The sequence below is a fragment of the Ochotona princeps genome, chromosome 16 (genome assembly GCF_030435755.1).
Source record: "Ochotona princeps isolate mOchPri1 chromosome 16, mOchPri1.hap1, whole genome shotgun sequence".
In the NCBI taxonomy this organism is placed as follows: domain Eukaryota; kingdom Metazoa; phylum Chordata; class Mammalia; order Lagomorpha; family Ochotonidae; genus Ochotona; species Ochotona princeps.
Window position 1 is genome coordinate 6,881,315 of NC_080847.1, and position 15,387 is coordinate 6,896,701.

General features: G+C 44.8%; 1 protein-coding gene across 3 annotated transcripts in view; it reads right to left on the reverse strand.

The window, feature by feature from the left end:
• The window catches only part of WWOX (WW domain containing oxidoreductase), a 906,950-nt gene that overhangs the window by 769,507 nt on the left and 122,056 nt on the right, over positions 1-15,387 (reverse strand). The gene's annotated exons all lie outside the window — the stretch shown is intronic.

A 15,387-nucleotide genomic window follows, 5' to 3' on the forward strand; every position in this document is an offset into this window, starting at 1 on the left:
AAGATACCTTTCTAGATATATCATCTAGGTTAAAGCACATTTTAAAGATCTGATCGAGATGTCCAGCTGATACCTCAGACCTGCAGTATCAGTTGGTTCTCTGCAGCTACGGTGTGTGAGAACACTCACTTCAACCTCACCCCAGCACTGCATATCGTCAGTTTCAAGCTTTGTTAACTCTACGTCTATAAAAACAGACCATGATTTCTACTCTAAATTGCTTCTTCTGGCCCAAAAAACCTGGACATTTTCCAAATATTTTTTGGTTATTTTGTCTGACATTTTAGAACAGTGGGTTGTCCTATTGTCCGTCCCCCCTCTTTTTTTTTAAATTTTAGCTTATTGATTTGCAGGGACTGTTTATTTATTAAGCAATTGAAATACCTGAACAAACAGCTGAAAATATGCTTTACTGCCAACTCTAACTTATACTTACAGACATAATTCAAAAACTGTCATTAATATAGTGCTAAATTACGTTATGAGTTCTTAAGGATTCTTATTTTTGGCACATTGGAGGAAAGGAATGAGACATTCCTTGTGTTGCCATATGCAAGCAGCAGCAACAGCATTTTCAGGCCAAACACAGGGTTGGGCAGGCAGGGAAGAGAACTCTGTAAAGCGGAGATTTGTAGAGTGTGATAATGAGGCAAGTCATTATGTTCTAACTGGTCTTAACTGCTCCATAAATGTTTCCTTTACCCTGTAAACTTTAAGGTCAAAATAATATGGGGAGCACTTAGAGTAAAGAAAAGCCATGTGGCTCTTGGCTAGGGACCTTGCCTTTTTTGGCACGTGTGTGTATGTGTGTGTGTGTGTGTATTGGGGAGAGGGGAATCTGGAATACTCTTTAACTTTCCTAGGAGCACATGAAAGTACAGTTCCCTCTCCAGTACAGCTACCAAACTCGGATGGAGAACAACCAGGCAGTACCATTCTTCTACACAGGTTCCTTGAATTTCATTCCACAAGGGTGTCAGCCCCCAGTTTGTCTTTCAAAGCAAAATCCTGGCAATCATTCCAGGGACTTCGGCCACAGAATCTGAGGAGTCATCTAGTTTTCCACAGATTAAGATCATTCTAGAAGAATCATAGGTTTCACACCATTAGTAACACATTAATATTCCTTCCTCAAAACAAATCACATGGTCATTAAATCTCTCAATGAAAAGAAACTCAGATTATCTAGCCTATTCTTAATCCCCTTTTAATCACAGGAAATGAAAAGCTAACAATAGCTGGTAGAATTTACAGGTATATGCAATTTAAATTAACAGAGGAATTTTTCCCATTACTGATGCGGTGGGACTGGTTTCTTTTTGTACAAGTGGGTAACACAGTTTTCAAACTTTCTTCAAACACTCTTAGCAAATGCTGACTTGATAGATGATTGGTTAGCATGTGAAACACTCAAAACGTCAAAGAGTCATGCTTCTGAAATAAAGTATTTTTAAAAATTATTTGGAGGGTATTTCAAAACGTGAAATTCAGAATTCACACTTGTTACACCAGAGACAGTTTGTTTTTCCTTGCATCAGTGTTACATACAAATTGCCTTGGATTTGGAAATTTTGCCCACACTGTCTGAGGTTTTAGGAGTAAAAAGAAAAAAAAAAGACAAAGCTGTGGAAATACATTTAGTCACTGTTTCTAGAAGGAAAACACACTCCCATGGCACACAGCGGTGATTTGTCCAAGGTCACATGCAAGTGAGCAGCTGAAAGATGACCCAAAACCAAGTTCTAACCAGCAAGAGCTCTGGCCATTGTCAAATCACTGTTGCACTCACGGCAGCACAGTGTGCATGATAATGCTCGACAATCCTTTGGAAAGGATGGAGAAGCCACAGCCTAAGCATGTTCTCCCCTGAAAAAAGACTGAGGGTGAAGAAAACCTCTCTGGCTGGCTTCCGACTCCATCCCTCTGATTTAACTGTGTGGTTGGGGGTGGGGCTGGGGAAGAGTAAACAGCACTGGCTCCCATGGAGTTCCCTGCAGGTGCCCCCTTGTAGGAGTGAGATTCTGCCATGATTGATACTGTGTGAGAGTCCCATGTCACTCAATCCCCTTTCACTGCTGGCTTGGTGCAACTTCGCACAAGCCTGAAACTGTCAGGTGGCATTCCCCAAACCCATCAACACTGTCGGCTGCCAATGAACAACCTGCTGGCTCTACAGGTTGCAAATATTTCAGTCACTGCGCAGACCTGCAGCGGCATTTGAGCAAATCTGGAGGAAAGCTTGTGAAATCTAATGGCTTTATTTATCCTGCCCATAAAAGAGGAACACACACACCTAAACCTTCACTTTCCAAATGTTTACTGGAGATCAGAGAAACAACAGATGACAGTCAGTGTGTCAGCCCAGAAGAATCACAAAAAAAATCCTTCTTCAATCTAAAAGCCAGATGAAGACCCCAGGCTAGCAAGTCAGTGTTGCTGAAGTTCATTGGGTCAGCATTTGCTTGGACTGCTGAGTAATATAAAAGACACAGCCTCAAGTCCAAAGCCAAACATGCCGTAAAGACTAGACTGCCTTGGTCTCATCTGAAGCGAATTCTGCAGGTCTGGGTCCTCAAATCAGAAGGCAGAAGATCAGGAGTGCCAAATGTTCAGGTCATATCATGACCAGATCAGTAAGTCAAAACCATGCACAAAAACTACAAAGAGACACGTCAGAACCAGAGAAGGAGGGGCAGAGCCAGCAGGGGGATGTAGGCTCCCCTGCTGGACAACCACTCCCACCGGAAAGTGTGAGTTGGGATGGGGGCAGACCAGACCAGGCAGAGCTACACCAGTGGGCCTCATGTGAGCTAGATCCGCAAAGGGCCAGGTTGGGCTGACTGTTCTAACTGGTGCAAGCAAAAATTAGAGTGGGTGTGGGTTGGTTGGGCTTTGCTGCAGCATCAGCTGGCAGAGGCTGGCACTAGGAGCTTAATCTGTCAAATTAAATTCCAGAACCACCTGGAGAGTGCATAATCCGGAAGTTGGAGTGGCCTAGTAGGGAGTTAGTGGGCACCTCCCTCGTGGGTTATCATCCCCACTAGACAGCATGAAAACCGGGACAAGGACGGGGTGGCTAGACAGAAAGGCACCCACCAGTATGAGTGTGGATTGCACAGTAGGGTTGGTTGGGTTGAACTAGGCTTCAATGCCCACTGACATGTAGGAGAGCTAAATGGGATGTGGGAGAGACTGAACAAGTCTGTGGTACATACTGGCAAGCATGGGAAGCAGGGTAGGGGGCATGCCTGGTGGGGGTTGTAGCTCCCACTAGTTTACGTGAGGGTCGAGGGACAGGATCGGGCTGGACTGCAACACCCATCAGTTCAAGTGGAAGACAGGGCTGGAAACAGAACTGACCCAGCAATTGAAACGACCAGCATGTGCATAAGCTGATTCGGGCAATGGACTGTGCCGGACCTTGTACTGGCAAGCACACACAAGCATCAGGTCTAGGTTCACCTCAGACGAAGTTTCTTTGGGGATCCCTTCAACTGAACTGCTAATGAACCCCAACCATGAAGGGACTATGTCAACCAGTAGATTTCATCGTGATTGGAACAGCAAGATTGGCAGCAATTCAGAACTGTTGAACTATCAAAACTGCTTGAGCAGGACCCTCGGAGCACGACTCACATCGGGGACCTGGGATGGGAGGGCGGATGGGGGGGCTTTTCCTTTTATTTCTCCCCTGGCCCCAGATGCAGGGGAAAAATGATGATATTAGTGTGAAAACAATGGTATTACCCACTTTTCTGCAGCACTTGACCCTCTGTACCATAAGTGACTAAGTAAGATTATTAAAATAAAATTAAAAAAAAAAAACTACAAAGTGACAGTGGCGTTGTATCTAACCGTATACAACCTCAATCACAGAGGCAGCCTGTAAAAGCCCAGAGAGGGACACCTGAACCAGTCCACCACTTAGTTAACAATTATTCACAAAATGCAAATGTACTGTGAATCCCACCCTGTACTACAGTCACCTTACTGGCAGACATTTAGCAAGTGGGAAACGGGCCAGCGAAGATCAGTGGTCTGGAAGGCTGCAGAGCTGTATCTTCTGAGCCCAAGCCCAGTGCACTGTAACCTTGCACTGAGCTGCCTAGTTCATTAGAGTGAACAATTCCTCACTCAGCAATGAAGCAACAGTTATCAGACAGAAGCTAGAATGATAAAGTGAAGAAAGGTGGTGAGGACCAGTAGGTTTAGAAACCAGGGCTGGTGGCTGGTTGGGCTGGTTGGGCTGACATGGTAACTTACAATTCTTCCTTTCTACACCCTATTTAGGACAGGGATGCTATCAAGTGATGTGGGAGACAGGCCAGGACTGTGAGTCAGAAATATCAAGCTCCTATCATGATAGTAATTGTTCAGCCTTGAATATATGACTAATAACTCTGGACTTTGAGTTCCTCCCCCATAAAATATGCATCACAAAACACCAATGAATTAAGAGTGAGGAATCAGTGTGGTTGTGGATTTATAGGAGAATGTCCATTCAACAAGTAGGGGATACTGTCATGACTATTCAAAGTTCTAGGGCTGTGACTGGAGTGAACTGTGCTTGTCGCTGGTGGGGTTTGGGGGTGTAGGAGGAATTTGCTTTTCCATGCCTCCTCTTCCTCAGATCCCCACACTGAGTGATGATGTCTGTCTCTCTGTCTCTTTGCATTTTGTTGTCATCAAGATTAAGTGAAGCAGTTGCATCACTGAGTGGCAATAATAAAAGCTAAGTAACTTATCTGGAAGAATTTATATTTTTCCTATCTTGACAAAAGTGTTTCTTATGGTCTTTCAAGTTTTGATTCTTTAGGTTTACTTATCTGTGTTTCTTCTTCCAGCTTCTAACAGGAAGCTGTTCTTACCCACTGTTTGGAATTTGGAAGGTCTAATCTCAGTTCTGCAGGCTCATAAAGACACTGAGCCAGAAACTCACGGGTATGGTGGAGGGAAGGCTTGATCTGAATGTGCCAAGTCAGTTACACCCTTATTGGTAATGGCACATGTTAAACAGTCTAGAAAATCAGAGGCCTTGGAAAAGACTTGTAAAAACAACCCGAGAGCTTAGTGTAAAGGCGAGGGACATGAAAAGGGAAGCTGTGGGTGGCACTGGAAACATGCCGGAGACTGCGCTGGAGACACAGCTAAAACTGCTCTTGCAAAGCCAGATCTCTTCAGAGGTTTCTTTGGGGGCCTCTGTGCCAGAAAGGTCAAGATGTGCCCCCCAGCTGTGGGCACTGGGTTTCCAATGCTGCTGCTAGCGCAGGCATGAAGGACACAAACCCCAGACTGTGCCTGATGGTGTTCAAGAGGGATCTTAGAGACAGGAACTGGACAGTTGCCCAAACAGGGGTCAAAGAAATGGAATAGCAGAGCTCTCCTGTGCAAGAAAGCAAGATGGAACCTTATTAATCGAGAGATTTCCCAGTGCTCGGCATAAAAATTCACAGATTTATTAAAAGCAAGTCAGGCTAAAAGGGCGGGTGGGCCAGATCTGAGTGAACTGTTGCCTGGATGAGCTTTACAATTCTGCTCTAAAGTAAAGAAACTGCTCTTCGGTTACCCAGAGAACCATGAGCGCAGAAGCAGGACATGCCAGGCTTGTGCTTAACTGGACCACCTGACATGTCTTAGTCCCAAGTCACTTTACGTACCTTCAATATTTTATTAAATTCTGTTTTAGTGATGGTGATGTGTTCATGCCACTTTATGGGCTACTTAAAAACTGAATTCAAGTTTCACATTTGCTAAACTATCTTATCTCTCTGCCATTTAAGAAATCCATAGCAAAACTAACTTGAATCAAACATCACACTGACACAGTTAAAACCCAGTCAGGAAACTCCGGTGGTCGTGGGGACTGGAACACGGCAGTGTCTTCCATGACCCAGCTCTGTCACTCTCTGACTCTGTGGTCTTCAGTGGGGAACTCAACTGCTTTGTGCCTCAGCTTTCTCCACTATAAAATGGGTAATGGAGGGGAAATTCAAAGAGTTCACAGAAATTCTGTGCATAGATTTCAACAATTTTACCCTCAAATAATTTTTTAATTTCATTTTTTGCAAATGTTTCCACAACATCCTCTCCTATCTATTCATAAGGGTCCTGTAAAGATTAAATAAAAGAAACATGCAAGGCTTTTATGCCAGGACCTAACCAAGCAAAAGTTATTACGTATCAAACATTATTATTATTACTAGTACTAATGAATTACTGGTTTTATACACACTAAACTGTTATATATGCTTGAAAAAAAGATAAATGACCTTAAATATATCCATTGAACCCCAATTTTCCCTCGTATGACATAGGAGAACAATGGGAACCTTCAAGACACCAGGCAGGACAGGCATTCGACACAAAGGTAAAGACACAGTTTGGGACGTCCACATGCCACACAACAATGTGTGAGTTTGAATCCTGGCTCTGCCTCCAACTCCAGCTTCCTGTTAAGATATGCCTGTAGACACGGGGAGATAGCAGGTCACAGGGGTCCCTGATGCCCATATGGATTGAGTTTCAGGCTTTCAGCTTCAGCCTGGCCCAGCCATGGCTTTGGTGGGAATTTGGGAGAGTGAATCAGTGGATTAAAGAGTCCTCCCTCTCTGACACAGGACAAGTAGGTGCCGAATTAAATTCATCCTTACTCTTCCAAAACCAAGCTGGAAAATGTGAAAAATTCTTCTTATCTCGACAGAGGGTTCAGTCCGACATCCATAAAGGGCTTGTGTAAACAGATGATGTTCCTGCCAGTATTTGCGTTTGTATCAGCCCCTTTGCTGAATAATCAATAATAAATGTTGTTTAAACAAATGGTGTAATTTTCCAATCTGTGTTGTTCTAAACCGACCTTTCCTTCTCATTGCCATTTGTAATGCATGCATAATTCATTGATGAAGCAGAAGGAGAAATAAGGAGGTTGGTTGAAGTGGCCCTTTTTGGGTAGTTTCTGATAGTTTGTTATAATCCTATAAATAAAACAAAGCTTGTCACTGTAAATATGGATTGTGTTATCTAGAAGTCTATTCAGCAACTAAAATAATAAAAGCTGGTCTATCTCTCCTGGCAATCTCACTCATAATAAATAGCTGTGAAGATACCTTCTAGAACTTGAGAGAACTAAGAACTAAAGCAGGAGAAAAAATGAAGGCCAATGTCAATGCCAATGCCAGAAAACATGCCAGAAAGGGCAAAAGCTTGTGTCATTTTTGGGATGTGTGTGCAAGAATTGTGCATCAATCCATGGAGATGCATCAAAAGCTATTTTTTTTAAAGCTGGAGATGGGTGCATGTGTAAATGGTTATACACAGATGTTTTCTACGAACTCCTGCATCAAGGAGTTTGCAGAACTAAATTTGGCTAACTTTAACTCACCAGGTCATATAAATACACAATCTCCGTTTGATTAAAAACATGTTAAAAATACATATCTAAACACATACACAGGATTTTTTTTTGCTTAAAAAAAAATCCAGAGGTTTTCAGAGCAAGCGTCTAACACCTCCAACTCCAGTCTGCCATCTGTTCACGTGCATGCTCACTGTGCAATAACCCCTTTCAATATGAGAGACAAGAGCAAGAATGGCCCTCTTTCGCCAAAGGGCACCTCTGTGCGCTCCCTCAGATCATAGCTGATGACATGTCAATGAAACGGTGCTTGCTCTCATCCCAGAGATCAAAATGAGGGCTTAACCTGCAATTTACACTACAAGTCCCGTGACACTTGCCAGATCTGAAGACTTCATTCTAATCTTCCCTGCTGAAAAAATAATCAAATACTCCAGCAAAGATGTATTGACAACTCTTAATTAACCATGCTAATGGGGGGAAAGAGAGAACATGGATAAATGAAATCCACACATAACCCAAAAGCCATCGTTTGGCCATTAATTTCCAACTGCTTGTTCACTAAAGCTGTTAGAGAGTTGGGGGAGGGACAAAGCCCTCAATAATAGAATTACCTGATGTCTAAATCCACACCATAATGATCATTCATTTCTTGAGCTAGCTACCCTGCAAGAAAGTGGCCAAAGATGCCATGAGATCCAAAAATGTCAAGGTTCTGAGCTGGGCATGTGGCACAGCAGTTACAGGTACCCCCATCCCATATTGAAATGCCCAGTCACTCCATTTCCTGCTAATGTATACTCTGGCAGGCAGCAGGTGATAGATCAAGTCCTGGCTACCTACAGGAGATGCTGCAAATTAGTTCTAGACTCCCGGCTTCAGCATGGCCCAGTCCTAGCTTCTGTGGACATTTGGGGAAAAAACTAAGGGATAGAAGATATTTCTCCATCACTCTCTCTGCTTTTCAAATAAAAGTAAGTAAATAATTTTTGGAACATACCAAGGTTCACAGAAATGTCTTCAACTTTTTTCAGTGCAAGTAAACATATTTTAGATGGCTTTTAGAATGAAATTAAGTGGGCCCAGCATAGTGGCTGGAATCCTTTCTTTGCACACACTGCAATCCCATATGAGCATCAGTTGGTGCCCCAGCATCTCCACTTCCCTTTCAGCTCCTTGCTTGTGGTCTGGAAAAGCAGCAGAGGATAGTCCAAGGTCTTGGGACCCTGCACCCAAGTGGGAGACCTGGAAGAGGGTCCTGGCTCCTAGATTTGGATCAGCTCAGCTTTGGCCATTGCAGCCACCTCGGGAGTGAACCAGTGAATGGAGGATCTTTGTCTCTCTTTTCTGTAAATCTGACTTTCCAATTAAAAAAAAAAAAGAATAAAATTCAGTGTAAGAGTTCCCTAGCAGTGGAAGCCAATGAGAAGATGACCCTCTAGTTCCTATTTCATCCACTGTGGTTGTCCTGCAAGATAAGGAGAGAAGGGCTGGAGCTGGGTCTGGCACCTACACAAGCGAACAGGCATACTTCTCATGAGCAACTGAATGCCCCGGACAGGGCTACAGAAAGGGCAGACACCAATCACTACACACTAACCACAGCATTAGGAAGCTGACTACACCAAAATTTTCCCTACAAGAGCCAATGAATCAGCATTTACTGCACTTGTCTTCCCAGCCCCAGGAGAATATATTTTGAGGAGATCTCATGAAATAAAGACTTTGGAACAGAAATGGAACAAACAAGAAAAATGCTTCCTTTTTCATCTTGGAACATCCAATGCAGCCGTATCAGATGGCAAGAGCCTGGAATGTGAAGCCTTGGGCAAGTTATCCCAATCATCTCAGCCTCAGCTGCCTTGGTCACTTTGCCCCTCCACCTTGCCTGGCACAGCTTTGGTCTCCAGGCCTGGCAACCAGTGATGCAACTGCTTCACTTAATCTTGACAACAAAACACTGCTTCTTGTTATCTATTTGTTACAGAGAGAAAAAAACCCAAAGCTTTCTCCACAGCAAAATGGAGGACCCAGTGCTAAACATCAGGCACCAGATTCAAGCTAGGAACCATGACACTGGCATTCTTGGAGCTCTCCCAAACTGGTCAGATAGACATTATCCTAAGGGCATTCACAGGGTATGTTTTCTCACTTAATCCACACATAGTAACACATTAACAATCATTGCCATTTTACAAATGAGGGGTGGTAAGCTGCCAAGGTCACAGAGCCAGGGGCATGCTACCCAAGGCCAGGCCCGTCTCTCCAGGTGAAGGTAATGATGAAGAACACGGGTCTGGAGGAGTGCGTCTGAATCGTTCTTTGTGCAGCTGCTCCCCGGGGACCTGGCCTCAGCCCTCTGATAACTGTAGGACTTAATTACTTTCTGAATTCCCCGTTGGTCTTACCTCTTCCTTCCATTTCTCCTTCTCGTGCCCTTACTCCCCATCCAAGGCCCCAGTCTCCACCCTCTACTCCCAGTGATCTCTGCTGTTAAATATTTGGGAAATGTTCACCACTCAGCAGCTGCGTTCGCGTACAGAGGAAAGGGACCACATAAATACAATAATCAAGTCTCAAATGCTGAAATGACAGTCTGGGTCACCCAACTTTCTATAGGACACTTCCTAACTGATCCCCTCACTGGCACTGCTGGACAGGCCAGCTCCAGAGGAAATGCTTTCTTAGAGGCACCCCAAAGCCAGCTGAGGCCACCACACACGTACACAGGGGCCTGGCTTCTCCTGAACCATTCCTAGCACTGAGTCACATGCTAATATAGGAAGGAGATTAGGGTGCTCTGCATTCACATTTTAAACACAGGAAGAGAATCCGTCCAGAGGCGAAGAGGGCACTTGCTGTATCAACACTGACCATTGTAGCATGCAATTCACAAGGCCTGTGGGAAAATGCCTGGAACAGTGCAGGCATTCCTGGAGGAGGAAAAATAAGAAGGCATCATTGTCTGCATGAAGCCTTATGGTTTTGTGTTCATTCATAGGGCTCTGGAAGAGATGTCCTGGTTCAAACCCACAATTGGCATCGATGATGAACTTGGTGCTGAGTCACCCACCCTATGTTTTCCCCAAGTGTAAACTGAGGCCTGATCAGAGTAACAACCTCAGGTGTTGTCAGAAGGACTGTCTGCTGGAGATGTACAAGCAGCACCAAACACTACTGGCCCTCAGCAAACACTTGGTGAAGGTGGCATTGAACATTCTTACTGCATCGCCTTGTGACATTCCAGGCATACACTACTCCAGGTAGCACATGCCCAGGCCTCATGGGACATGTACCTTGATTGCTGCTTGACACAGGGCTGTACAGTCCTTAGCCTCACTTGCAGAACAACCCATTTCTCATACCTGCAGTGACGTATGATGGCTACTGCAACACCTCGGTGGGGAAGAGTATGGGAGAGTGAAAGCTCAGAGAACAAACGGGTGGACTCCAATCCAAGAATCAATTCGGGTCTTCACAATTGGGACAAGAGCCACACTCAGGCTGAGTCTTCCCCAGCCTCCAGTGCAAACACTGTGGGCAGTGGGAGTTAGGTCTGCTCAGAGTGTAAAAAATGTACAGGAATGAAACGGACATTGTAGGATTTGGTTGTCATTTTTAGCCCTTGTTTAAACTCCTGTGCAACTGGTATTATTCCTGTGCAAGTGGTATTCATACTTTTTGCTATTGAACACTATGGAGAGTGGTGAAAAAGGTCTTTGAATAAAGAATAGATGAAAATTTTGTCTTTGCAAAAACCGATGACAGGAAGAGAGGGGAAGGAGAGAGGAGGTGAGGGGAGAGAAGGAAAGAAAAGAAGTACGATTGTCTTCTTGGAATTGTACCTGTGGAATGCATGAAATCTGTTCTTTTAATACTAATAGCAATAAAAATTATATACATATAAAATATAGAAAGTAAACTGTCCACAGAGAATCTCAAACCATTTTATCATCATCCCCATAAACACTGTCAGTGAAAACACAGCCCTCACCTGGGGTGGCTCACTCGCCTCACACCCTCTTCTTGGCACCCTGCAGTTCTCCACACAGTTACTCACTTCACAACAGTTTCTGAAGAACTGGACCTCATAAAGAGGGCTGGGGAAGGGCAGAAATCCTGTTTCTTTTGTGGAGCAAACCAGTACATCTTCTGACACAGACAGCTACAAAGTCTTACCTTTTATGTATATTTAAAAAAAAGTTTAAAACGAGCCATGCCATTCTTCCCCCAGTGGAGTAATAACACATTTCAACTCAAGACTCCACGTGCAGAGGGTCGATGGTGCTGTGGGCCTGCTGGAAACTGGACAGCCTGCATTTCTGTGGCTGTGGGAATCAGCCTGGAGTCCTGGGATTTATCTTCTTTTCTCAGGAGCCCAGGACAGATAATGAATGCCCCTTGTCAGCTGATCAAGTGCTGGCACTTACAGGTTGGCACCATCATTCCCCACCCCACCAGCTCACCACCCCTGAACAAGGTTAAAAGAACAGACATAAGAATGATGGCAAGACAGGAGTCGGCTTCGGAAGAGGAAGTGGAAAATATTAAGAAATCAACATAGGCATTTAAAAGCAAAGCCCTTTCCACACCACAGAAGCCGTTTTGCCATTCATCTTGTCTGCTGCCTCTGCATCACCAACTTGATGGAAGATGGTTTAACTGACATAAAACCCAGCTCGACATGAATAGAGGTGATTGATTGAACCATTCCAAGCATCCGCCAAAATGGCACTAAAAGACGCCTCGGGCTTCCTGTTAACTGTTTTATGAGGGTGCAGATACTTTTCCCCTCTTGTTTAAAAAGCAAATCAGCAGAACAAGTATATCCAAAAGCAAAGTAGTGTTGTACTGGGAGAAAATGTAGACCCCCAAGGCATGCTCTCGGTGGGCACTGTGAGGATAGTCCTTTAACCCTCCCTCCCCCTCCCCCCCCCTCACCGCCCAGGAATGGGAAGCAGGAGGTTCCGGGGTTGTCTCTGCAGGCAGCTGTTTGGTTTTGGGGAAGAGGATTTAAGTGGGAAGCATTTCATTCTATGGAATACCAAACAGAGCCACTAAGGTGTCTTGCCACATAAAAGCAGTGTTTCAGCAGCCACAGACAGAAAATTTGCTCTGAAATGCGCGATTCATAAATGTACAGGTGCTATGCACCAGCCAGAATAAAGATAGCGCTGGGAGGGGTAACACATGAGAGAGAGAGAGAGAGAGAAACCACAAGGAAGGGCAATGTGCAAGACCCGGGCTAAAGCGCAGCAGAGCGAGATGTTCCTCAGGCGGCAGCATGTTGTTTAGGTCGGTGCTCTTCAAATGGAATGACAAGGGCAGAGGTTTCAAGAGTGTTAAAATCCCCCTTTCTGTTCTCTTTTCTCACATGCAGAGGGCCTTTCCCTGCCTCCCTTCCCTCTGATTTTGAAGAAGGTTAATTGTGACTTGGGAGCATCTTAAAGCATCCTGGCACCAGGACTCGGCCATTGTCCAGGAAGAATGGCATCCCTTGCACTGTGGGAACTAACCCTGAGAGCATCCAAATTTGGAACTCCTTCCACAGGCCCCAGGATGGCACCGGCCTAACGTCACACACTCTATGGGCTGATAATTAACCACTCTATTCCCACTCGTCTTTGAAGGCCTGGGTGTTACTGAAGCATGAAATTCACTGGATTTTTAAAATCAAGTAAGCTGGTTGCTTGACCCCTCAAGAATAAAATCTTATCTTGACATTTCCAATCAAAAGGCCCACTCCTTCCTCGTTATTCCCTAGCTCTCCAGCAAAGCTCCAGGTACTCTCAATTACATGGTGGATTTTGGGCTCCGGTTAATACGTATCAGGAGTCCTCAAGCATTTGTGCCTTTGACCCAGCAATTCTCCTCCTGACAAATTAATCCCATACATTTAACTTGGAATAGGAAACTGCTTTAGAACCAAAGATGTTCATGGCCACACGTACCTACCAACCAACCAGAGTTAGTAGGAAAACGATGAACTAAACCATAGTGCAGTTAGCCAATTTGCCATCACACACCCATTCAAAGTACAACTTCAGACCATCCAGAACAACTTGGAAATGTTTAGTGGAAAAAAATTTACCTATTTGGTATGATTACCACTGTGTTAAAATATCTACCTCTGGGGTATATGCACTGCAGTGGCAGACTTAGCTTAGAGATATTCAGAGTGACCAGGAACTGTAAACTTACCCATCAACAGAGAGGATGTGATAGAAAAATAGAACACAAAAGTCCATGGATGGGCGGGGGAGAGTGCAATGTGATAGGAAGACTGTTTTGTTGTTGTTGTTATTTGAAAGGCAAATAAAGAAGAGAAGAGGCAGAAGGGACAGGGGAAAGGTTAGAGCAGAGATGGGACAGAGGGAGGGGACTGATTGATTTTTCACCCTCTTGTTTACTCCCCAAGTTCCTTCAAAAGCTATGGCGTCGGTAGGTCAAAGCCAGAAGAGGGGTATAAAAGTACTTGAGTCATTATCTCTACCTTCCAGGGTACACGTTAGCAGGAACCTGGACTGGAAGCGCAGGATCCAGGAGTTAAACCGAGAACTCTGCTATGTGATAGGGGATCCCAAGCAGTGACTTAACTACTGTGTAAAACAGCCACCCCAGACCATGGCATTTAAGGAAGGCACGGCTGGAGATGGAATACTTGTTCTAGACACTTCACAATTAGGCTCACACACCACCACCACTTCCCTCAGTGTCTCAATTTCCTCCTCATTCACAGGAATAATAACAGATGCCACGGAGGTGTAAATAAGGTGTAGGTGAGATATCAGCTCAGCTAACGATCAGGTGTCATCGAGACCCCCAATAACAACATGAGGGCTGAGGATGTCACATGTGTAGGCTCATGTAGCCCTTCAGTGATTGTTTGACGTCTGCCTGTAAGGTTCTTCCTTATTACCCCTCAGAACACTGAAGTGCCAAAGGATTATGTTACTGCCCACCATGGCACAGGCAGAAAACAGGGGAGACGGATACCAAAGCCCAGGGCAGGGGATACTCCCCAGCACGCTGAGCCAACAGGAAGCATGATCTGGGGAGCAGTCCTCACAGTAAATCAAACAGCAGAAAGTGGGCTGTGAAGATTAAAAGCGCACAGGATGAGGCAGGAGGGCGTCGGGCTGGGAGAGCAGTCGGGTAAGGATTCCCTCCTCTGCAACTCTCGCTCTCTCTCCTGTCCCCCCACCCCAGCCCCTGTGTGTCCCCTGTGACAGGAGAAGACTCAGGAGACAAAACGGACATGGGGGCAGTCACCCTGCCCGCCCCCCACCTTTTGAACAAACCTCCTCAACCCTTGGCTCCCCATCATTCCCACTCCGGGATTTATGTCTCGTTTTCAACGGAATGTTACAGTTGGTCAGACCATGAAGAAAACTCCTCATTATAAGCTTGGAAATGTGTGGAAAGAGAATTATTTACCCAAGGCAGTGCTCAATCAGTGTTGCTGGAGTATTTATTTAGCCCACACACAGAGAAATTGTGTTAATGTTTGCCAAAGAATGTAGCTTTATAAAGTAACTGGGTCAGAAAAGACAGCATATCATTTTACAAATAACTTTAAAATTGCTTAAGTTAAATGGCTGGGCTCTCTCAGGTTTGTCTTTTCAAAGTGCTACAGAAACAATATCCAGAATTATGTCTCATAAAACACAGGTATTACAAAGTGGCTGCTCGGCCCATTAAAGAAAATGGAGAGTGAAATCTGAATTATTTCTACCCGAGGCAGAGGCAGGCAGAGGCAGACAGAGTTACCGCAATCACGTTATGCCACTGTCTCAATTCTTCAAGTCTGTAGGGCAGCAAGGCTAACGGCTCCTACAGCAGAACCCTATTAGGAAGGCTGTATTTTTCAGTCAACAATGACAGCAGCTCCATTTCTCAGCCCCAAGTCTAGTGTGGCTTTGGGGAATTCACCCAAAACATTTTCTTTTGGTTTATTGGCAGCATTTGTCTGTCTCGAAGAGCTCCGCGAGGGAGAGGGTCAGGAAAAGACACTGTCACATGGTGTTGGAGGCTGT